The sequence below is a fragment of the Mastomys coucha genome, unplaced genomic scaffold (assembly GCF_008632895.1).
Source record: "Mastomys coucha isolate ucsf_1 unplaced genomic scaffold, UCSF_Mcou_1 pScaffold13, whole genome shotgun sequence".
Taxonomy (NCBI): Eukaryota; Metazoa; Chordata; class Mammalia; order Rodentia; family Muridae; genus Mastomys; species Mastomys coucha.
Window position 1 is genome coordinate 52,408,726 of NW_022196895.1, and position 12,952 is coordinate 52,421,677.

At 40.6% G+C, this 12,952-nt stretch overlaps 1 pseudogene; it reads left to right on the forward strand.

Annotated features, from left to right (window-relative positions):
• Positions 1-8,840: 8,840 nt before the first annotated feature.
• LOC116087664 lies at positions 8,841-9,252 on the forward strand (annotated as a pseudogene).
• Positions 9,253-12,952: the final 3,700 nt, after the last annotated feature.

Below are 12,952 nucleotides of genomic sequence, written 5' to 3' on the forward strand. Positions count from 1 at the left end.
TGCCTCCCAAGTGCTGGGATTAAAGGCGTGCGCCACCACCGCACGGCTCAAAATGGCTTCTTTATTTCTGTCCTGGTTTTGTTTTTCAAAGCCTCCTGTATCCCAGGCTGCCCTTGAATTTATTTTGTAACTGAGGATGACCTTGCACTTCTGATGCTCCTGCCTCCACTTCCGTATGCTGTGATTATATATGTGTGTCATGATATTTTATTTATTTATTTATTTATTTTTGGTTTTTTCGAGACAGGGTTTCTCTGTGTAGCCCTGGCTATCCTGGAATTCACTCTGTAGACCAGGCTGGCCTCGAACTCAGAACTCAGCCTGCCTCTGCCTCCCAAGTGCTAGGATTAAAGGCACGTGCCACCACCACCCAGTGATATTTGATTTATTTAGTGCCGGTGGTCAAACACAAAGCTTCATGCATGCCAGACATGAATTCTACATATCCAGCTATACCCTAGACCCTTCTTTATAAAATTTATATCTTTTTTCAAATTATATATCTGATAAGTGCCCCAACCCACAGGGTCCTAGGGCAGGGGAGAAAGAGACCAAAAGAGACTAGAGACACAAAGAATGAGAGCAAGACAGTTGTCTGATGAAGCTCCAAAAACTTTACTTCAGGGATGGCAATATAAGCACAAGCATGAGAAAGCCTCAAGGGAGGGGGAAATCCTGTGACAAGGGAGGGGGAAGTGCCTGGGGCAAGGGACAGGGGAAGAGCCTGAAGCAAGGGAGGGTTGGTGGCAGTCTTCAGTTCCTGGAACCAAGAGTCACAATGTCCTCCACACCCACAAATATTCTGTTAGACTACACATGTTCTCTCGGGGCTGTAAGTATAAGCTAGTAATTTTTCACTAGGCCAAGGTTAAGGCCATGGCTTCCGGCATCTCCTCCCTTTTTATTATTTTAATTGAAGCCTTAAGGAACCAAGGTGATCATATAGTTATCTCATCTTTGGATGAGTGGGCGTTAACCATCAGGGGAGCATTGACCTGATTCCTCCCATCGGTCAGATTACCATTGCGTCCTACAGTCGTGGCTCTTGGTATCTTTGGGGAAGGGGAGGAAGAGCCTTGGAGAATCCTTAGGATAAGGTTAAAGGACAGATACCAACCTTGCAAACTAGGTTTGTCTCACGGGGAATCCAGAGATGACCCGTGTGGGACCTTCCCCTGCGGTGTTTAGTCTCGCAGCCCACGCTGGTGCCTATACTGGATTCATTTTATCCAGAACCAGTATGCACAGGTCTGAATCCTATGCGGATCCTAAAGGAGAATTATCAACCTCAGGTTCGGCAAGCCTTCTATCAGTCAAATCAAGTCTATGATAATGAATTTGCAAGGGTCTTGATGCCATGGAGTCAATGTGCTGTTTTATAAAATCAGTAATTTTGTTAAAAATGAAAGTTCGCAAAGTTATTAACAATAAAATGCTTATTAAAGGTCCAAGGAGGGGAATCAAGAGGGTGAACATGGAGGACTTCCTCCAATTATTGGCAGCCGCTAAAAACTGTTTTGTTTTTTTTTTCTGGAGCTCCAATTTAAGTTTGTGTAACTGTTGGACTGTCTCCACTAGGCTGGGCTCATTTACATAAAAATAGCAGTCTCTTTTCAGAAATAATCAGGTGCCACCCTTCCCAGCGGTCAGCAATTCAAGTGCTCATCGATTCCATTGGCACAGGAGAGTCATCCACAAGAGGGTCCCCTGTTTTCTAACTATTTTCATTTTTCACCCAGTACAGCTTTCCTGTCACCACTGTCAGGGCACTCAGCAAGCTCACAGGTCAGCACATCACACTCTGGCAGCTAGCAAGCTCTTGTAGCATTCTGTGGAAAAAACACAAACATTCCCTCTTCCTTATTTTAAACACCTGATTAGGATCATGCCATGTGCAATAAGTGGACCCTTCCATCTCACCTAGACATGACTATGCCTAGTTGTAGGATGCTGAAATAAAAAGCATGATTTAAATAATGTCCACGGATTGGCCGGGCAGTGGTGGGCGCATGCCTTTAATCCGAGCACTTAGGAGCCAGAGGCAGGCAGATTTCTGAGTTCCAGGCCAGCCTGGTCTACACAGTGAGTTCCAGGACAGGAACTATACAGAGGCTATACAGAGAAACCTGTCTCTAAAAACCAAACTTAAAAACAAACAAAAACAAAACAAAACAAATAAAAAAAATTTTTTTTCAGATTGCCGTGCACACATTCAACAACTTCTTACCCCTGTGAATTATAAGGAATCCCAGTAATATGGATAACATTAAATTGTTGACAAAACATCTCAAATGTTTGACTGTAATAGTTCCATTATCTGTTTTAATCTGATTAGGAACACCAAGCATAAAAAAGTAATGTAGGTAATGACCAATTACATTTTTAGTTGATTTTTCTGTTAAGGCAATTGCAACTAGAAAGCCTGAAAAGGTTTGAGGCCAGCCTGGTCTACAGAGTGAGTACCTTGACAGCCAGGGCTATACAGAGAAACCCTGTCTCGAAAAACTAAAAAAAAAAAAAAAAAAAAAAAAAAAAAAAACAAAAAAGAAAGAAAGCCTGAAGAGGTATCAATAGTCACATGTGCATATTTTATTTTTATTTTTTTAAATCAGAAATATTCTCTAAAAATACCAAATTATCATCTCAAGTCATTACTATTTTGATGATGTAAAGAATTAGATTATATGGTCAATTGTTCTTGTATAAGGCCTATAATCTGCCTGGGATACAAATCTGCTGTAGCATTGCCTTAAGGGGTCGTTTCCAGGCAGTCTAGGATGAGTTCCTAAATGTCCAAAGACAGTCCTTTAAAGGAACAGTACTTTCTCTTAACTTGAGTTGTATATGTATAAACAATTGCAAAATTTGAGAATTTAGCACTGTCTAAAAAAGAAACAATTTCAAGCAATTGTAAAACCTGAGCTATCTATCTGTCTATCTGTCTATCTATCTATCTATCTATCTATCTATCTATCTATCTATATTGGCTATCAGTATACAAATTAAAAGCTTGATTTTAGTACTTTAAAAAGTGACTATAGCACATAGTTCAATTATTTGTGCTGAAGTAGAGGAACACTCACAAGAATAAACATGATCTAATCACATATACTTCTCTCCCATAGAAGGGCTGTAGATATATTCTTTATGGGATGCATACACAAATTTACAGGAAGTATATTATCAATTTTGCCTAAAAATTTGCTATATAATAGGCCAAATATCAATCAATGTTCTGCAATAACCAATTTAATTGCTGTTTGAAACAAGGAATAGATGTCTCATCAGGTTTTTTTAAGACATTCTTTCCAAAATACTTTCATGATTTTATCCTATAATTATTAACACCACAACAGCTTTATAATAGGATGTTAAAACTTTACTTGGTGATGAGAAAAGATGAATCCACATTAATGGTCCCTTTTACTAAAGGACTGCTGTGGGCTCATGAATAGCAATAATGCAAACAGCCAACAATTGATCAATCTATATAATATATCTGTTGGCTAATAGCTTTCTCTATTTTCTGCAAAGCTATTTGTCCCTCATCAGTTAATTGTTGAGGGGAACTAGGATTTGCATCCCCCTTGAGAATATCAAACAGAGGTTTAAGTTCTCCTGTAGTAAGCTTAAGATGAGGTCTTAGCCAATTAATATCTCCTAACAACCTTTGAAAATCATTTAGAGCAAGTAAATTATCTTTTCTTACTTGAATTTTCTGTGCTGCCCTTTGTTTAGCATATAACTGAGGCCCCAAATATTGAAAAAGATATTGACTTTGAGTCTTTTTTGGAGCAAAAACTACTCCAATTTTTTTAAAGCTTGTTGTATAAGAGCAAAGGCAGTAAAATTTATTTTTAAAGGGATTAGATAATAAACAACATAAACTTAAAAATTCAAGTCCTAGTTTCTTGTACTGAAGCAGAGACAAAATAATTTCTTATATAATGTAAGGCTATTAGCCATTTTTAAAGGTAAAACTTTCTAATGATTACAAACTCACTAGAAGCAAACCCTTTACAATTACCAGGATGCAGAGGAAAAAACAACCTTCTAAGTACAAAATAATTTTATATGAAGTAGGCAGGCCAGATTGTAATGCCTCTATAAATTCTACAGCCTCATTGACCTTTCATAAATCTTAAATTTGAATTTTATTTTGAACAACACCTGGATAGATCTGTGATAATGCTATTTTGTCTTAAAAAACAATTCCCCAGAGGCAAGGAGAGGTGAGGCCACAAAAACTTTTCTAGGCAGGGTCTGTAAAACAAAAGAAATGCCACACAAGCCTCCCTGAGGTTGCTCCTTGCATCACATTAACTCAAATGTAAATATTTCTTAATCTGAGTATACCATCTGAGTCTTTGCCCAAAGATTACACCTCCTGCAGTGAGGACAAATTCCAGGGGAGCAATTCTACTGTCTGGAGGAGAACAGTGTAACAAAAGGAACCCTTTTCCTGAGAGTCTCCAAAGATTCTACTAGCTGTTTTTAGAAGTATCATCTTCCTGAAACAGTCTGATGCCAAATAAATTCTCAGAGATCTCCTTCCCAACCTTGGGGGGTTAAATTTTGTTTCTACTACTATATCCAATAAGGCTTGTTTTTAAAAGGGGCAGCAGGCCCATACTGGCCACAATTGTTTTTAACTATTATTACTCTTGCAATCATCCTAATTACAAAATATGGGTGACTTAAGAATCCTGAGATTGCGATGCAAACTGTAGCCAATGGAACACTGGCAATTTCACCATAATTTTTAAGTTTCTTTTGCAATATTAGAGCATAATCACAACTTTGGAAAGTGATACCCAATTTTTAAAATTTATTTATTTATTTATTTATTTATTTATTTATTTATTTTGTTTTTTTTTCGAGACAGGGTTTCTCTGTGTAGCCCTGGCTGTCCTGGAACTCACTCTGTAGACAGGCTGGCCTCCAACTCAGAAATCCGCCTGCCTCTGCCTCCCAAGTGCTGGGATTAAAGGCGTGCACCACCACTGCCCTGTGTGATGCCCAATTTTAACAATATAAACAATCTATTCTTTTTAAAATCAACACCAAAAACATTACATTCACATTACAAAGTTTTTAAGTGTCTCCCTACTTTTAAATTGCAGTCAGCAAGCCTGGATCATTTCTAATATTGTGGCCCAGGGCACGCCAGAACTTTGGAAAGCAAAACTCAACCTCCAATAATCAATCCAGTCTCTTCAAAAACACCAAGTGAATCACCTCCATGCGACAAAGTTTGGCTGCCCATTTCTGCCCATGAAACACAAGACAATGCAGCTTCCAATACCTCAAAAAGACACTGTTGTAATCCTCAAAAAGACACTGTTGTAATCCTATCATCTATAAGTCTGTTTTCTAGGATAAGAATTGAAGTAATAAAGTAAAAAATTAAGCTGTAGAAACAAGGTTCTGGGAATATAGAAACCAAGTTTTTGAGAATATAGAAAGAGTTCTGAGAATGTAGAAATAAAGGTAAAAACAAGAATTTTGAGAAAGAAATAATAAGCCAAAACTACCTATAGTAGAGACATGTGATTGTATAAGTAAAACAAAGTTTTTAAAGGTCAGGAGGGCTGGGCTGAACTAAAAGCTGACCAGAACATAACCTGTAAGAACAAAATTAGATGTTCTACCCCTCCTTGTACTGGGGTCCAAGAACACCCTGACCTTACAAAAATCCCGGGACTTTACAGCTCACCCCGTTCCAGGGGCTTTCCAGGTACAGGAGTTAGGTAAGGGAGCAAATGTAGCCAAGAGCAGCCCCCTTGAGCAAGCCAATCAATGCCTGAAGAGATCCTTTGTTTGATACTGCACCAATTAGAATAAGCCAACTAGCCCTGTTGCCTCTGTAAAGTATAAAAGATGTGTGCTTTCTGAGTTCTGGGCTACCTCTTCCTACTTGGATTAGCAGCCCCATGTGCATTGGCCATGACTGTTGAATCAATAAACCTCATGTTATTGCAGAGATCTATGTCAATCTGTGGTTTGTAGGGTAGTGTGTCTAAGCTAAGCCTCTCTGAGGGTCTCACAGAGTCTTACAGAATTACATAAAATATTACCCAATTCAGATATATCTTAGACCTGTTTCCCTGGGTTGGCTCAAGCCACGAGTTATAGTTCTGAATTACTCTAACCCAGAGTTACCAGTTTTAAGCCAACTTTCCGTTACCAATGTTACAAATTTTTAATCATACCCAGTAACCTATAAGCCAATAATCTATAACAGAGATATGCAAAACATATTTATGCTTTTTAAACCGATCAGAAACAAAAACGAAGTGGCTGCATACACTTGTTTAGACCAGGCAAAATTCTTAATTTTTCTAGTTATAATTTCAAGAGAGGAGCATTTTGTTACCTATTGGACTCAATAATCACAAGCACAAAGATTTTTCTAGGAAAAACAACCATCAGTTCCCTTACCATAGAAGCCAAAAAATTGCTGGTCCCTTTTAGAGCGGTTTTTACAGTCAATCAGCTCCTAGTAGGGCTAGACTCCTAACTACAGGTGTAGGGCTCCAAAGGCCAATTCAAACTGTTATTTATTTATTTTTTATTTTCCTCTTTTTTTGAAAGTTAAAACTAAATCAAGGGCTGAACTACCAGCAGATAAAGTTTTAACCGGTTTTTATTTTGAGCATGAAACACAGAACAATCAATCAAACCACAAAACAAAAACATGGACTTAACATTAAACAGTCAGTTTTGACAGACATGGACAGGTTGGCATGCCAAGGACAGACAACACAGAGAGGGTAGAGAACTTGATGTCTCAAAGGGACCCAGATATCCTAACCAGAACTAAGTATATCTCTAGTAGGAGCCAGAGAGAAAGCAGGACGTCTCCCGATTTCCTCCTGTCCCTGGGAGAGCTCTGAAACACTTATATCCATTTTCCTTCTCTTTTGCTAAAACGTCCCTGACAGGGGACAACTCCATTTCTGAAACCTAGTCTCTCTCTCACTAACTACTTCTTAACTATCTGACTAATGTTTACAAACTTTCAAAAAAAATTTTTTTAAGATCCTTTTTTTTTCTTAACCCACGTTCCTCGTGTCTTGAGGGATTCCTTGAGACCCCTTAAAGACAATTCATGCTTACTTAATGCTTGTCCCATAGCCACTCTTCTTACCTTTCTCAGATCAATCTCACAGGCGGGTGCCCTGCTGCGATCTCTATGTGGATCTTCACTCACTTCTTACAAAGTGGCGACCACTGTGCGAATCTTCACTCACTTCCCCAGAAGTGGTCTGTGCAGCAGACTGTCCCTTCTGGGATCAATCTCATAGGCGGGTGACCTGCAGCGATCACTATTCGGATCTTCACTCACTTCTCCACTCACTTCTCCACGAAGGGTCGATCCTTCGCGGTGGAGGATGTTCTTTTGGAGAGTGATGGTCTTTCAGACCCCAGACCCAGGTCACATTGGGCCACATTTTGCCAACGCCCCCTGGGGCGTGCAACAGGGTCCTAGGGCAGGGAAGAGAGAGACCAAAAGAGACTAGAGACACAAAGAATAAGAGCAAGACAGTTGTCTGATGAAGCTCCAAAAACTTTACTTCAGGGATGGCAATATAAGCACAAGCGGGAGAAAGCTTCAAGGGAGAGGAGAGATCCTGTGACAAGGCAGGGCAAAGATCTCAGGGCAAGGGAGGGAGGAGATCCTGTGACAAGGAAGAGGGGAATAGCCTTCGGCAAAGGAGGGCTGGTGGCAATCTTCAGTTCCTGGAAGCAAGGGTCACAATGTCCTCCACACCCACAAATACTCTATTAGACTACACACGTTCTCTCTGGGCTGTAAGTGTAAACTAGTAATTTTTCACTAGGCCATGGCTCCCGGCAGATAAGGGAACCCGAACTGTAATATATAAATGATCAATAAGAAAAAAACAGCCAGGCTGTGGTGGCACATACCTTTAGTCTTAGCACTTGGGAGACATAGGCAGGCAAATATCTGAGTCTGAGGCTAGCTTGGTCTACAGAGTTCCAGGATAGCCAGGGCTGTAATGAAATATAACGTAGTCAGGGGGTACCTGGCAAGCCTATGCCATACAACAGATTGAGTATAAGGGGGTTTGTTTGGGGGAAGGAAGGAGAGTGAGGACCTGGAGAAGGGTTAGAGGAGAAGTAGACATGTAGACAGACAGACAGATAGGAGCCATGAGGGCCGAGAAGAGGATGGAACACAGAGAAGAACAGGATGGGTAAGGGAGAGACCAGCAGGGGGCACATGGGAAGGGAAAAAGAGAGAGGGAGGGAAAGAGAGATAGAGAGAGAAAACTGGGGTGGGGTGGGGGTCCTTTTATCCAGTTGCTCACACCTGCTGCACCTGGCCACAGCAGGTAATGATATAAACAATTGCTAGGTCCCTGAGGGCAGGCCAGCAGAATTGCCTGTGTATGCTACTAAGGGCTACACAGAGGAACCTTGTCTCAAAACAAAACAAAAAACAAACAACACACACACAAGGGGGGGTGTGAGAAGGAAAACAAAAACACTGTGACAAGTAAAAACAGTGAAAGGTCTTGAATAACTAGTTCTCAAAAAAGACGCATAAATGACTAACATATGTGGAAAGATGATCAACATCATCCGTATTTGGCAACAACAACAACAACAAACTCATGAGATACCATTTTGTAGTCTGTGTATTTTATTCAGAATGCTTATGCCCCTGTAACCTGACGCTGTTTTATACGGAAGGCTTCGGACTCTATAACCTGACATACCAAAGCTCTGACCCCATGGAGCCACATTTGGAGACTGAAGTTTTCTAAAAGTGAGTGGATAAGTGATATTTAAAAAGTGTTGGGCCGGGGAGCTGTCATGGCGGGCTTGCTGAAGAAGACTACCGGCCTGGTGGGACTGGCGGTGTGCGACACTCCTCACGAGAGGCTAACAATATTGTATACAAAGATTCTTGATCTTCTGAAGCACTTTCCTAAACATGCAGCCTATAGAAAATACACCGAGCAGATCACCAATGAGAAGCTGGATATGGTCAAGGCGGAACCAGATGTTAAAAATTAGAAAACTTGCTTCAGGGTGGTGAAGTAGAAGAGGTGATTCTTCAGGCTGAAAAAGAATTAAGTCTGGCAAGAAAAATGTTGCAGTGGAAGCCATGGGAGCCATTGCTGGAAGAACCACCTGCTGACCAGTGGAAGTGGCCAATATGATGACAGTGTCTGATGATGGATGTGAAATATGTAATAAATGTTCTGTGATGGCTAAAAAAAAAAAAAAAAAAGTGTTGGGCCTGGGCTAGAGAGATGGCTCAGACGTTAAGAGCACTGACTATTCTTCCAGAGGTCCTGAGTTCGATTTCCAGCAACCACATGGTGGCTCACAACCATCTGTAATGAGATCCAGTGACCTCTTCTGGTGTGTCTGACAGTTGCAGTGTACTCATATACATAAAATAAATAAATCTTTAAAAAAAAGAAGAAGATGTCTTGGGCTGAAGAGGTGGCCCAGTAGGTAAAGGCACATCTCGAAAAAGGCAGGACATCTGGGTTTGATCCCCAGCATGCACATAAAGGTGCAAAGAGAACCAACTCCATAAAGTTGTCAACATTGTCCTCCGACCTTAGCACAGGTACAGTGACACAGCACACACACACGTCCATGCTCACAAACAATGATAATAAATAAGTTCTTTAAGTGAGGTCTTCATAGGGGTGTTGGTAAATGTCTTCAATCCTGGCACTTAGGAAGCAAAGGCAGGTGGATCTCTGTGAGTTCAAGTCCAGGCTAGCCTACATAGCACACTCCAGGTCAGCCAGGGTTTCATGAAAAGACCTTACTTCAAAGCATACACAGGCATACAAAGTAAGTCCTGATCCAGTATAATTTATAGGTTAAACATCTTTCAGTGAAACTGTTAAAACCCCAAAGAAAAAGATAATGTTTTTCCAAGAAATAAAAATAATTTAAAGTTATATAACTTTCAAACATAGAAACATGGCAGAAGGTACCAATTTAGTTACATTATATTGAAGCTGACATTCTTATCTATTCCTGACCACACTGATTTAAACCAAAGTAGGAATGCAAACATTTTTTAGCAATATTTAGCAAATGTGATTATCTATCTATGTATATGACTATATTATATATCAGAAATTTCGCTTGAAAATATACAACCAACAAAACCTATTTTCAGTTGAGTGTGCTGGTGTGTTTATACTCCCAGCTATTTGGAAATCGAGGCATGATTATTTGAGCCAGGAGTCTGAGGCTAGTATGAGCTACACATGGAGAAGCTGTCTCAAGAAGAAAAGAAGTTTATACACAAGTTATCTAAGGACATGTAGTAGGATTTTTACCAGGGACAGAGAGAGCCCAGATTCACTCCTAATCTATGATGTGGAACCACTAAGTGATGTCTATACAGGGAATTTTAAAATGTGAAAATAGTCTCCAATTAGAACAATACTAAAAGCTATTATTAAATAGAACAAAGCCGCACCACTCAGTCCAATTATAGAATAAGCTAAAGAGATGGCTCAGTGGTTAAGAGTACTTGCTGTTCTTTCTGAGGAAGTCAGTTCCCAGAACCCACATCAGAAGACTCACAACCACATATACTTCCAGCTTAGGAGAACCAACTCACTCTTCCAGCCTGTGTAGGTATCCACACACATGCAGCACACATTTACACTGACACACACATGCAAATAAATAAAAATCAGATTAAGCTGAAATAACAGAATAAGCCAGGCATGCTGATGAATACACACACACACACACACACACACACACACACACACACACACATTTTCTCATAGACCCTGGATAGCATCTACAAAATGTCAATGTAGTAAAATTGTTACTCCCTTTTTTCTCTAAACAAAGTCACATTGTAGCAGGGCAGTGGTGGCGCATGCCTTTAATCCCAGTACTTGAGAGGCAAAGGCAGGCGGATCGAGGCCAGCCTGGTCTAAAGAGTGAGTTCCAGTAAGGCCAGGCTACACAGAGAAACCCTGTCTCAAGAAAAAAAAAAAAAAAGTCACATTGTAATCATGTGACAGGCCCTGGAGTAGCATCTACAGAATATAGTAAACCTGTTACTTTGCACGAAGGCAAGTAAGAAACAAAGTCAATAAATCCATTTACCTAAAATGGCAGTGGTGAACTCATTCTGTAGACAAGGTTGGCCTCAAAATGAGAGAACCCCATCTACCTCTGCCTCCTAAATGCTGAGATTAAAGGAATGTACCATCACCCTGTAAGATTGAGGCTTTAAAACTATATGCAAACTGGCCTGGTGGTTGATCCCAGCAGTGGGGAGACAGAGGCAGGAGGATCTCTGTGAGTTTGAGGCTAGCCTGGTCTATCTACATAGCAAGTTCCAGGACAGCAGGACTACATAGATAGGCCTCGTCTCAAAAAGCAAAAGACCAAAAGGGAAAAAGAAAAAAAAATTGTGAGCATATAATTTTTGTTTGAAAAATGTACAGTTAATGGCTGGGGGTGGGGCAGGTAGACTATGTTCAGTGGTATAATAACTATTGCTAAGTTTCCCATGCTCCAGCAAACTACCCTGATAAAACTCAATGAGATCCATACATATACACACATACATGAAAGTAGGTGAAGCCCTTCATTGAGAAGTGGGAGGGGAATAAGAGAGACTAATTAGTATATATAAGATCAAAATACACTACACAGGGTCAGCGAGATGGCAAGCCTCACAAACTGAGTTTCATCCCAGGACCTGAATAGTAGGGGAAGAAAACCAACTTTCTCCTCAAATTGTCATCTCACCTCCACAAAGTGTGCTGTGACACACATCCAAAAATAACTGAAAAATAGATAATCTTAATACATGATAGACACGTGGGGAATTGTCAACGAATAAGGATATCTGTGGCAAACCGCTTATAAGATCCATTCAATGAGGGCTGGAGAGATGACTCAGAGGTTGAGAACACTGACTGCTCTTCCAGAGGTCAGGAGTTCAACTCCCAGCAACCACATGGTGGCTCACAGCCATCTTTAATGAGATCTGGCGCCCTCTTCCGTCATGCAGGTACATATGCAGGTAGAGCACCGTGTACATAATAAATAAATAAATCTTAAAAAAAAGAAAAATCCATTCAATGAGTGCTGCTAAGAGGCTCAGACAGCCCAGTGATGAACCTTGGGATAAAAGAAAACAGCCACAGATGTTAACACTCGGGGCCACCTACTATGACTCACCCTCCCACCCCGAACTCAGGAATTTAGTGTTTCCTCCATAAGTTATAGATAGTACCTTTGATTTTTCCAAATTTTCCTTTATTTTTCCTATAAAATCTAAAGGCACTACTCCTAAAGGTATTTTTAGTTTCTTGGTTTGTTTGTTTGTTTTTTGTTTTTTTCGAGACAGAGTTTCTCTGTATAGCCATGGCTGTCCTGGAACTCACTCTGTAGACCAGGCTGGCCTCGAACTCAGAAATCCGCCTGCCTCTGCTTCCCAAGTGCTGGGATTAAAGGCGTGCGCCACCACTGACTGGCGGGGGGGGGGGGGGGGGGTTGTTTGTTTGTTTGTTTGTTTAGTTATTAATTATAAGCTATCAGTTCCCTCTAAGGGACAGTTCTCTCTAAGGACATTTAGTCATAGAAAACTCCAAAGAATAAATGTGTGATCTCCATGCCTTTCAAACACACCACGTTTCACTGAGTTCCTTCCTCGTACCTCAAAAGCTTCGCCCAGTGAGCTAAATCTGAGTCATGCTTGGCCCTAGGCCAAACATTCCATTATCTGCACAGTGGAGTTTCGAAGCCGCTGGTCTAGGTAAAGATGAGAATTCAGATAAACATTTACAGTACGGTACCCCCTACCTCCAGACCAAATTAAGAAACCACTAGAGGGTCCGGAGAGATGGCTCGGCAGTTAGGAGCACTACGCTTGCGTTTGGTTCTCTCAGCAGACAGCTCATGACATCAAGGA